Here is a 13,182-nt window from a genome sequence, read left to right as displayed (position 1 = left end):
ACAAATTAGGTATTTGATTTGCATCGCATGAGTCAGGTATCCGACGCACATTTGGCTTTTGCAACGCATGTAAAGCAGGTGCGACGCAAATGGGCCATGTTGTGCGTCGCACTCCTCCCACATGCGACGCAAATCCCAACTGTGCGTCGTTTCCGTGTTTGTGCGACGCAAATCAGGGGACGCAAATCGTCTATTCTGTACTAGTGATTCATAATCAAGAACTTACCAAACGTTAATACTACATACAATAAAAAAAATTACACGACATAACATCCTCTTAAATCAATTTTTCCATAACACAAAATCCAAATAAAAAAACATTAGTTCTCTTCATACATTGGAGCTTCACGATATTCTCATACACGAAACTATGAAATTTGCCGATTCTTTACCGTTAATCAACTACGCGGTTCGTTATTGAAAATAATATTATGTGTGTTTTTCTATGTTCAGCAAATCATAAAAATATGTACCATGTTCGATTAAAATCAAACTCAAATTACAGTAACTCTTACGAATATGTACTGTATTATATTAATTTTTCCAAAAGAAAATTTAACTTAAATTACAGTTTATTTAAAATTTAATTCGAAGATAGTTGAAATTCAAATTAAAATTACATCATAAATGGTCGAAAAAAATAAAATTTCGTCAAAATTACTTCAATATTCGTGCCCTAGATATATAAAAAAGTTGTGACAAAATATGAGAACTCTAATTGTTTTTGTGCCCATATATTAAAAAGAATTTGAGAAAAAAAAAATACTTAAACCCATATATTAAAATCAGAAAATCAAATTTCGTAAATATAACTTTAATATTCGTACCAAAATATGAAAAAAAAATTGAGACATAATTTGAGAACTCGAATTTGGAGGAAATAAATAAAAAATACTTAAACCCATATATTAAAATCAAAAAATTGTGCCCATAATCGAATTTTAACATAAATTGCATAGCTTGGGCCATGACTGCAAGCAAACTCGAAGATCCATAACGGGCTGAGCGAAAGCCAATTCCATGACCGCCAAAGTCAACCCTACAAATTGCTTGAGATGATGTTCAATTGAATAGAGAGAGAAACAAATATTGTGTGAAGTTCAAAAATATGGGTATGTTTGATTTGGGGGAAATATCGTCATACGTATCGCATGCATTAAAAACTAGTATTCATTGGCCCAAGCGCAGAAGTACAAGAGTTGGCTAAAATTATATGACTATTTTTCATGAAACATAGCAACCATTATGACTATTTTTCAGTGTATGCAAAATGTCCACAATATGTTTTGAATTTAATGGCTAAAATTATATGAAAAGATAGGAAACAAGCCTTTCAAAAATTACTCTTCCTTTGTCACATGATAGTTTGAACACTTTTCTTTTATGTTTGTCACAAATTAATTTGAACACTTTCATTTTTGACATAGTCCCACTATTGACATATTTACACTCTTTTAGCCCACACTCTACCTTTTATCAATAAAAAGTTCCCAACTTTTTCTCTCCTCTAATAAAAAATACCCCACTAACTCCTATCATATCTAATTTTTAAATGAAATAACATTTGATAACCACAATACAACTTATCACCTTAAAATAAATGCCCCCACCAAGTGTTCACATCTTTACCGGACGGAGGGAGTATTTTTCTTTTACAACTTGTTGCCAACTCTAGTAACAACGAATTTCTTATGAACAACAATACATTTTAACTATTGCTAGTGGAAAGAGGTCAATTGATCCAGACGGGGCGGAGCTGCTAGAAAAAATTAGTTGATCTAGTTCACCACCGGATCAGTTAGTTATAACTGATTTAGTTTGGTGAACAAACCTGGATCGGTTACGTAAGTTAACATATTTGATTTTGTACCCAAACCGGGTTAGTTGACATTTCAGCATCATCACTTCTTGCATACAAACAAGTTAATTGATTCAGTGATGTTAGTTCCATCGGATCAGTTAAGCCCATATTGAATTAAAAAAAACTAGCTCTTGACTATGGATGAGAACTACACAACTCAATTCTAACTTAAAACAAAACAAAAATTCCAACGCAAGCATCAGAAAAGAAGAAATTCATTTATATCAAATTACAAACAACAATAAAATTCAAAATAATATAATACTCCGTTCGTTTTTTGATAGATGTTCACACTTGTCGAGACACAACTTCATTTGGAAAGTGTATATCAAGATGAATTCAATAAGATCTCACATAACTATATTTTTCCTTTTATATAAATAGCAATTTATGATCAAAGGGAGTTGGATGAATAGTTATCAAAGTCAACATGTTACATCTAAAAAAGAACAGAGGGAGTACTGGATTACAAATATTTCTATAACCTTATGATACTCAACATTAATTCCAACACAAACATTACAAACGAAATAAATTCAGACAAGTTAATTTAAAAACAAAAATAAATTATATAACACTATAGAAAAACAACACAAATAAATTACACAATAAGAATATGCAGAAAAGAGACGAGAAGAAACTAATAATTTAAAGAAAATAAAAAACCGAAAATGGTGGTAATATCACTAGCAAAACAAAAAAATCAACAAATATAGTAATTAAAATGGAAATCAACAAGATATAGTTAAAATCGAGAATGAAACTAATCACAACTAATAACACAATAAATACAAAAAAATTCAACAACTAAATTAATTCAAACGAAAATCAACAAATAAATTAAATTACAAGAACGAAACTAGTCAAAACCTTAGATCCAAAGGCAAAGATGAGTGACGAGCACTCACTGAGGAGACAAGAGACTGGGCGACAATGAACCTAAATGTTGGTGGTTGGGTGACAAGCGAAAGCGAGTGTGGAAGCAAAGGCGAGGATGAGAGAGCGTGTTGGCGTTCGTGGGTGTGACGATGAGAAAGGGTGTTTGTGGGTGCTTTAGGGTGAGAGAGGAAAAAATGAGTGAGGAGTGAGGAGAGATGGAGGAAACCCTAGGAGAATCGGGGGTGAAAAAGAGAGGATCAAAATATTTGATGAGGGTTTTGGGCTAGTTAATTAAGTACATGCATGCGTTTTGGGCCAAGTATATTTGGGCCTGTTAACTTATTTGGGTTGACAAAGAATCAAATCAAAATTTGTTAGCTGACCCGGTTTTTTTGCCAATTCAGATCAGTTAATTAATCTTACGTTTTGCGAGCAAAAACATTGAACTACTGATGGATCCAGTTTTGGCCAGAGTAGTTCTTTTATATCATTTATCATTTTTTCAACTAATGATTAAAGTTGTTTTTGTAGTGCTTGATCAGTTTCATAAACTCATCTTCAATTCTTCACGTTTCTTTGTATGTTAGAGATATGAGCTATTAGTAATAGTACTTGGTTCAGTGTTAAGGTTTGTATCTCACACGTTTAAGGTTGTGTAATTAAACTCCACCAGAGGCGTTTTGGGATGTGATTCCTTTACCTTTTTCCCTACTTCTATGAAACCTTCTTTATGTAATCAAAATTCATTTAGCACTATGAGAGATTTGGGTTTAATAGGATACTTTATCATACCAATATAAAAAGAAGGTGGAGTATAAGTTGAATTAAATTTTTTTAAAGTCATCGGTAATATTTCTGATTTACCTCATGCTTTACACATAAATAAGCAAGGCATTCAACTTTCTTCGACTGTAACACTTTATGACCAGTTCTCTTCAATACAACTGATGCATGATTCTCGAATTGTCGACGCGACAAGTGCACTATATACGGTCAAGTTGTTGTAAACCTTTGTAAAAGAATTTATTCTTTGTCAAATTTCACATCAGTTCTAAGGACTAAGTAGTTTATAATTTGAAGTTAATACATAACATAAGATAAGTTTAATTAATGGCGAACAAGTTAACTTCAGCTTAGGAATTTAAGGGATAAAAGCAGTGTGACGAAACCAAGGAATAATATAAGTACTGTTTCTCTTCAAGCAAAAAAATAAAAGAAAAGAAGCCTTTCCTGGGAGTTGTTAACAAATTTCCTTAAAATTATAGACAACTCAATGCGGCTTAACGAACTCCATAAAGACCTTTTTTAAAGTTAATCTTTACTAATCCAAAATAAACTAACAGATTGTTCAGACTTCAGATAATGAAAAAATTAATGCTTTAATATCTAGCTGATAAACTAAATGTTGATTATAGATGATAATATAATTTTTATTTGATGACGATTATAGTACTTAATATCTAGAACTTACAAGCACGTAATAAAGTACAAACGTGTTCATGTTTTAGGTAAAGAAAATAAACCTCCATACTACATGAAGTTGATAGGGTAAGTTATTGTATGTACGTTAATTACTATATTTAGATTATAGTATTACTAGCTTACTTTTCCCCTAAACAAAGTATAATATCATTCTCTTAAGAAAAAATCAGAAAAATCACTCTCAAGGAACATGAGGTGAAAAACACCATGAGAATTCTTAGATGCTTCATCTTTTTGACAGTTGAATTTTCAAAGTCTACCATTTGCTTGCTTCCCAAGGAAAAACACAAGACAATCTCACATATAAAAACACTACATACTCCTCATAACAATAACTACATGTTTAAGCTGATTAAAGAGGTATATAGAGAGAGACATAATTCGATCATATATATCATATACTATATTACTATCATATAGTTAGTATTAGTAAGTACCTTGTAACAAAATCCTACACTATTTGGCAAGTTGTTTTGTTCTTAACACATCACAATTTCACAAAGAAATTAAGGCAAGAAGGCGAAACTCTACGTCGTCCAAGATGATAAAATCATTTTTTACAAGTTGTTTTCATGTTGAAGGTGCTATTTATGATAGCAACAATAAAAGAAATACTAGTAAAGAAGTTGCCAAAACTTCAAAAGAAAAGGGTGGGTCGTCATCCACGGTATTGGATCCAGAGGCTACAATCATCGCTTCTGCAAAGCATTTCTCTTCGGCTCATAAGGTTCGATTATGATCAGTTTGAACATAACTTTAATGGCATCAAAGCTGCTGCTGATTGTCATTTAGTCGAGAATGTAAATACCCAGAGTCCAGACCGATGAGGTCATGGCAATGAGTCTATGTATGATTATATATTACTATTTGTGATTTTGCGATAATATTAAGGTGCAATTGACTCACCTTTCTTGGGAGTTAGTGCTCCTATATGTATATGTATATATATAATATATGCCCCTTTCTAGTAATTGTTTTTAACTAATATATAATTCTTTTAATAACTTTGGCACTATTGTAGCACTTTTGTCCTTGGAGTGTCAATCTTTTAAAAGATTACATTTTGAGGAAAAAAGATTATCATACACTATTCAAAAAACTAGTTTTAGTTTGAGTGGACCTGATTTATACTAATATTATTGTGGACAAACTAGATTTAGCTTGTGTGAACATGAAAACCATTCATTATATTGAAAACTGAAAACTATAACATAAAATGAGCAAAAAACATAAAAATAAGCAAAAATTTGTCAGATGAGCAAAAGTTTATTAAAATGAGCAAATACATAAAATGAGAAAAAAACATAAAATGGACAGAAGTTTGTAAAGTGAGCAAAATCTGCAAAATATATATATGACATAGCGACCCTTTCTTTAATACTAAATCCGTTTCATGATATAATCATATAATGCTTTTTTGCCTTCTATACAGTCTTCAAGATTTACCATTGACCTTTAATATCTTCAATTCTGTAATAATAAAAAATATAAAAATTGATATTATGAAAGTACACATTGAGGCGAATCTATCAAGATCCTAAATGAGTATCTTTTTTGTATATATTAATCAGAATATTTGGTCAAAGAGAGATAAACAGCACTATATTATGCGACGGATGGAGTATATATATAGTAATCTTTTAAAATTTTAAGTTACGCTAATATATTATTATCTTATACAGTGACAACTTTTTTTAATTAGTTTATCATAATAAAAATTTCAATTTATAACAAAGTATCATTTTTTCTCACATAGTCACCCTTACAATCTACACCTACTCCTCTTTTATAAATATATTTTTTGACATAATAATTATTTTTATTTTCATAAATCACATGTACTAGCTTTAGGTACAATTAATATAGTGGACTACGTCTACATAAGTTTTTTAAACATTCAAATAAAGGATTACATTTTTACAACAATGAATTATTAGTATTATATCCTCTGTTATTACCGCCATTCAATATGGTCATGGACTTTTCTAAACAAAAAAATGTTAATGGTCTTGATTACATGCTTTTCAAAAGTAAATTGAGTAGACGACAATCTAGTAGGAACATATTGAAAAACAAGATCACCATGGTTGATGCGCTCACGCACAAAAGGGATATTCAACCTATGTTTGCAACAGAGAGGAGAGCCGGCCAGGATATAATTAGATGTAAGTGAATGAAATAACATGCATATCTGTTCTAGGGAAAGTCTCAAGGTTAACTCTAAATTCAGGCTTTTTCTCATTGGTAACTGAACTTATTATTTGTATATATTAATCAAAATATTTGGTCAAATGGTTGCTCTTAGGTCCTAGCTTGCAATTTTTCAAAAGTTAGAGCTACTAGCTTTATTGTTGGAGAGAAAACAAGTTTGTTGCTTTGTGAAGCCAAGTAGCTCCACAAAGCTACTTGCTTTGTCAATTTTTTTTGGGCCCCACTATCACTTTACTCTTTCATATTAAAAATTGTTGTATGTTGATGACATGTGGGACTTACAAAAACTAAAAGTGGTTATAGTTTTCCAATGGAGAATGTTGTAGCTTAGGAAAGTTGTAGTTTGGAAATCTGATGTGGCACAAGTAGTTGTAGCTTGCCATTATGGGTGCTCTTAATTCTCTACAGTAACTATCCCGTGTTATTACTCCCTATGTCCCCCACTAAATTTCTCACTTTCCATACATGATCATCGTAAATACATTTTCCAATTTCATATTTGGCACATGTTCACCCATTAAAATATTATTTATCTTCTATTTATATATACTACTCTCTCTATAACGAATTACTAGCAATAATTGAATATTTTATCTCTCACAAATAATATCAAATATTGCTAATAATTCGTTACGGAGGGAGTAACTAGTTTTTGGACCCGTGCATTATGCACGAGAGCTTTTTAGTTTATTAAGTCTTTTTTTGGTTCCAAATCTATTCAATGCATTATTATCAGAATGCATGCATATAAAGCTGAAAGAATATAATATGTAAAACTAAATTATTTGTTGGTGATTTAAAATTTTATGATATTGTATTCAGAATAATTAAAAACTGACTTACAACACAACCTATGTGTTGCACAATTATGATTTATTATACCCATGATATATACTTGTTATATTGTGTAATATAAACCATCCAAAAGTATATTATGCTAATGTTGTTTATCATTTTCTTCTATTTACTAACAATTTAGTATTGAAAAAAAATTTAGTACTCGCAAAGGTAATATAACCATGCTATATCCTAATTATATCGTATAATATATTATGTTAATAAAATTTTATTAAATATATAATATAATTTAGGGAAACATTTTCATATATAGTTTAATGAAATAAAAATCCGCACCTTGCTTAGGGTAAGTTAATTAACTTTGAATAACTACTATAATTTAGAATAATTTAAAATTGACTTACAACTCCTGACTGTCGCAATTATGACTTGTGACCTATATGTAATAATTAGTATTGATCACATTGATTAGGTTGAAATTGGATTCCAATCCGTGAGTTGCACAATTATGACTTATAACTTACGGCTTACAACCCGTGAGTTGCACTGGTAAAATTTGATATTCATAACTCATGATCACGTGATTATGGTGATCCAAATAATTTCGTCATTTAAAGTTTTTGGACCCGTTCAAAATGCATACAATTTTTTTATTTTGTAAATTTAACATTTTAAGATATTTATCTTAAAACGTGGTGTGATGTTAGCTCGTGATTTAAATTTTTATACTCATATCATGTATTAAAATGTTCAAAAACTGACTTATGACCCATGCGTTCAATGACTAATGTAGGTATTATATTATTGTGAAACCAATGTTTTTAGGATCGGATCCTACTTTCGATCGTAGAGGTTGGTAGAATCGAATCGGTTGGATTGGATCGTAGGATCGTAAGATCCTAAAATTCGGCAAAATAGAGATAATTATACTAGAATATGGTGAGAACCTCGTGTTAAAAATTTACACATATTAATAATGACTTTTTTAATTAGCAAATAATGATAGTTTTCAGTACTATAAGATTGAAGTAACATGCGACTAAAATCTAGTAGGACGGAGAAATATGATTTGTCAAATTATTTTATGATTTTTTATACGGTATGATCGGATCGTAGAGTCGTAGGATCGTGTTAAGATCCTACCATGTGATTTTTGGTGGTTTAGGTAGGATCGAAAGATCCTACGTAGGATCGGGATCGGTGAGATCCTCCATGATCGTTAAATCGTCGGATCGTATGATTCGGATCGGGATTTTAACAACAATGGGTGAAACACGTTATCAATCATTTTTTTCATAATCTTAGAAAAAATCACAATTCATGCCACTACTGGTAGTCAATCATAGAACCACTTCCGCTCCCGCTTTATGTAGTCCTGCTCACCGGCACACTCTGTTGTTTTCTTACACCACCATTGCACTACACCATGCCACCCATTGGCCACCACCCACCAGATCACCACACCACAATGAATTTTGGCAGGTGTTATTTATAAAAATAGAGTTTTTTTTTGTCAGAGACAACCTGCTTTTAAAAACTGTTTTTTTTGCGAAAGACAACCTTTTAAATATTTTTGGGCAACTTCAAACCTTAATGAAATTTTTTTTTTGTTGAAAACAACCTTAACCTCATTTCTAGTGTTGACTCGCCGGATTTCGGTGTTGACTCCACTTAATGAGTCACGTGAGTTCATTAAACCCAATTCTTCCCCCCATTTCCCTCCTTTTCCCCCACCCCCTTACATTCATCCCACCTTTTCCCACCCCCCTAACATTCATCCCACCTTTTTCCCACCCCCTAACATTCAGCTTCCATTACTGTCCTTCCAACTCCCCTCTCTCGCCATTACTGTACTGCAGAAATGGAGAAGCTGCGAATTAATACACTCAACCACCGAAAAAGGTACAATTGACATAAATTCGTAATGGCAAAAAGACCCTAAATTACGACAAACTGAAAAATTCCAGATTAAAAGGTATTTGGAACTTACCTTTAATTGAACGCTCACAACCCAATCCTGTTGTGCAAGAAATTTACCTCCCTACACAAACAAAAGATAAAGAATTGAGATTCTTCAAGCTTTGGAGAAAATGGATGTAACACCCCCAAATTACTCACTTTTAAATAAATAATTTAATAAATAATATTTGAGTAATTTAGGAGTATTACCGCCACGTGACTAACACGCTTTCGGCAACCAACTACTAACTAACCAAAATAACTTGCAGCGGAAGACTTTAACCAAAAATAATAATACTTCTTTATTAATAAAAGTAAATATTGTCTCAATACTCAAAATAAATGAAAAACTCTAATCTAGGTGAAGATCCCCTTCCTAGTATGCTCCCATGCACATCCAAAATTCACCTGCAAATCTGCTTACCAAAAAGGTAAATGGGCAAAGCCAAATAGGAAAAAGAAAATACGCGTCAGTATAAAACTGAGTACGAAATGTACTAGATAAGTAACACATTTGTTAGTTCGTAACAATTTTTCATTTGAAAACTCCATCACCAATAATTCAAGAATAACTCTTTAAAATAAACTTTTCAAACACTTAATAATAATTCAAGAATAACATTTTAAGAACAAACTTTTCCAAACACTTGAATAATAATTCAAGAACATCCTTTTAAGAACAAACTCTTTACAAACACTTGAATAGTAATTCAAGAATAACTTTTTAAGAATAAACTCTTTCCAAACAACTTGGATTAAAAATAATCCTGAAAACAATTCCTCTTCTTATCTCCCCTTCTATTTTGCTAAGTGTGCACACCCCCAAGCTAGTCATCCCATCACGGAGCTATATCAAGGGGTAACTATAATTGCCAACAAGTGGACTTTGAATCTCTTGATATTAATCAAGCGGAAATAATAATAATATGACTTGTAAGTCATGATAAACCTCCTTCCTCATAAACAACTTTTTGAACATTCAAAGTTCATAAAAACCAATCAACCTTTCCTTGTAAAAATAATTTAATTTTCCAAAAAGGATAATGGTACGTGTCGTTATGCGCACAAATTAAAACCTTATTTTATCTACATTAATATTATCTAAGTTTAGTACATCGATAAATAAGGGTCGATCCCACGGAGAGGTTTATATAATCCTAAAATCCAAGTTCAACTAATTAAGAGTATTCAACTATTATATACATGTTATTTACTAATATATACATATACACATTGTTCATGGGGGGTTTACGAAATGTTTTTATGAAATTAAAAACAACTAAAGATAAATCTATCCTATATTTACAAGTGATGACAAGTAATTCCACATTATGCTCATATTACTTTCAGAGATTTATAACTTCTTAACCTTGATTATACTTCAAATTTCATAAATCCAAGATTGATTAGATAGATTAAGTGTAGGAATTCAAGTAGCCAAATTTCCCTATACTTCCATACTTTTAATCAACATTGAACTAGGTCGAATATCGATTCTAAACTAATCTAATCACCACAAGTATTTTGCAACTCCCGACGATTAAACTAGAAGCATTATAGAACGAGAAGTACATCATTAATCCCTAGTTAATTTAAACATAACATATCTTTATGTTTAAATAACTAGCCTAAGTTATATTCTAGTTTGAACTTATAACCATCTTTGCAGGCCTAAATTAAACTAGTTGCCACTTGTTGTTTTACAATTTAGACTAGGCTAAATCACATAACTAGCAATAATCTCAATTTTATACCTAATAAGATAGCAAATTAAGCATAACATTGAAATCTAAAACATACACACAAACATAACTCATGTACCTAAGATCAACAATCTTGAATTCCACTCCATATTCAACACCACAATCCAAACATACTTCAATCCATATGATTCAAACTCGTTCCAAATATTCCAATCCAACTTTCAATTCAAACCATACCATCCACACTTTTAAATCAATTATGAAATCCAACAACATAATTCACAACATAATCCAATTGATTCACAATCTACTTTTCGAAACAAACTAACAAATTCAACATTACAATCCAACATAATTAAACTAATACAATTCTTACATACTATGAAATTTAGAAATTATAATCAAGAAACTTCAAAGCTAATATGAAAGTGCAAGAGAAAGAAAGAAGACTTATGTAAAGCGCGGAAATTCGCCTTCGAAATTCGGATTTCGCACCTACAATCGAGCTTGAACTTCACCCTCCCCGGTTGTGTGCTAGGACTCCAACCCAAGGCTATCTTCCGTCGAGCTCGCGCACCCCCACACTAGCCTCGAAGCCTCACGTAATTTCTCTGATTTTTCACTCAAGTTTCTGTGGAATTTCTTGCATAATATTTTCGGACACCTCAATTGGGTATTTATATCCAATTATGCCGCCCAGTTGAAGAATTTCGAACCAATCAAACAAGAGAATTGGGCTCCAAGTTCGGCCCTAAAAACCGCCCTTCGTAGTCGGTTTGCGGCGCCAAATTGCGGCTTCGTTTTGATTGGTCACAAGTCGCAGCCGTTCTGATTGGTGGAGATTCGGTGGTGGAAGAAGAATGGCGGTGAAGTTGGTGATGATGTGGAGTGTTGATGCTGGTGCGTCGAAGCAAAGAGGGACGAAGTGTTCTGTTCTTTTCATTCTTTCTTCTTCTGGTTTTCCTTTGCTTCTTTTCCTCTTTTTTTTTCTTTTCTTTTCTTTTTCTTCTTTTCTTGCTTTGGAACTTTTGGGCTGATTTTCACAAAGTGAATTGGGCTTGAATTCTTTGTTTCACTTCTTGGACTAAGATTCATCATAATATAAAAATATTATAATTAAGTAATATTAGTAATAAATAAAAACATAGCATATTATATCTTATAGTATTAAAAATATATAAAATGTATTAAATAATAATATAAACACACTTATAATAATAAAATAAGGGGAGATAAATATATTATATTACACACTTATCAGATAACAAAACTTCTATATAAAAATGATTGATAAAATCATTCATTCTTTTCACTTTCAAGCGTGAATTTCTAAACCAATCCAACCAATAAAATCAATAAACAACTTTATCATATAAACCACATTTAAAAAGATCTAGCTACATAACGTACCTTGATCTTGCACAAACTAATACTAGTATCTTCACTTATTCTTATACTTGAGCTTTCTCATAGCCAACCAACAAGCAATCTACCACATGAACTTAATCATGAATTTAAACATGAATGATCTATCATGAGCATAATATTTTTGAGTAAGAAATATGAAAATATTTTTCTTAAACAAAAGAAAATTGAAACTTGAATAAGAAATATAAAACTAGAAATACATAGGAAGAGAAAGAAGAACTTTGAAGTAAGAAATATAGATATTCAAAGTTTTGTGTGGAAAAGATGGCTAAAGTGTGGGGTATTTATAGGAGTAGAATAGAGTACTTAATTTCAAAAATTAAAAGTTTGTAACCTTCACCATAAATTAGGAGATTAAACCAAGATTTGTAACCTTCATCATAAATTTGGAAAAACAAAACTCCCCCATTACTTCACAATCCCGTCAAAATAATGGCCTAAAAAAAATTATTTTTTTTTTTTTTTTTTTTGAATAATTTTGACTAGATTTAAACCAAAAGTTAACAAATCAATTTTGGCGCCATACTCCCGCCAAAATAATTAAAAATCATGAAAATACTAAAATACCCTTTGCTTAAAATATTTATTTTAGAAAAATATAAAATAATATTTAATTATTTAAATAAATACTAAAAATATGGGGATTACAGTCTACCCCCTTAAAAGAAGTTTCGACCTCGAAACTTAAGACAAAAGTCATAATCACTTTTCAAAAATGGATTAAAATTCAAAATCGTAGTTTCTGACTCAAATGCTCATGTCTAAAATGCATATAATGACTCAAAAATATGCTAAAATGCAATAACTATAGTAGAAGCGCGAAACTCTATCGCATTCTACCCCCTTAAAAGGAGTTACGAC

At 31.3% G+C, this 13,182-nt stretch overlaps 1 long non-coding RNA gene across 1 annotated transcript; it reads right to left on the bottom strand.

Annotated features, from left to right (window-relative positions):
- Positions 1 to 9,033: 9,033 nt before the first annotated feature.
- Positions 9,034 to 12,183, bottom strand: LOC125498240 (uncharacterized). Its single transcript, XR_007275095.2, has 3 exons — positions 11,389 to 12,183; positions 9,222 to 9,606; positions 9,034 to 9,084 (listed from the first exon to the last, which is right to left on the bottom strand). It is a non-coding gene; the product is annotated as an uncharacterized LOC125498240 (long non-coding RNA).
- Between the last annotated feature and the right edge of the window lie 999 nt (positions 12,184 to 13,182).

This window comes from Beta vulgaris, chromosome 6, assembly GCF_026745355.1.
Source record: "Beta vulgaris subsp. vulgaris cultivar EL10 chromosome 6, EL10.2, whole genome shotgun sequence".
NCBI lineage: Eukaryota > Viridiplantae > Streptophyta > Magnoliopsida > Caryophyllales > Amaranthaceae > Beta > Beta vulgaris.
This window is presented reverse-complemented; position numbering and strand designations above follow the sequence as displayed.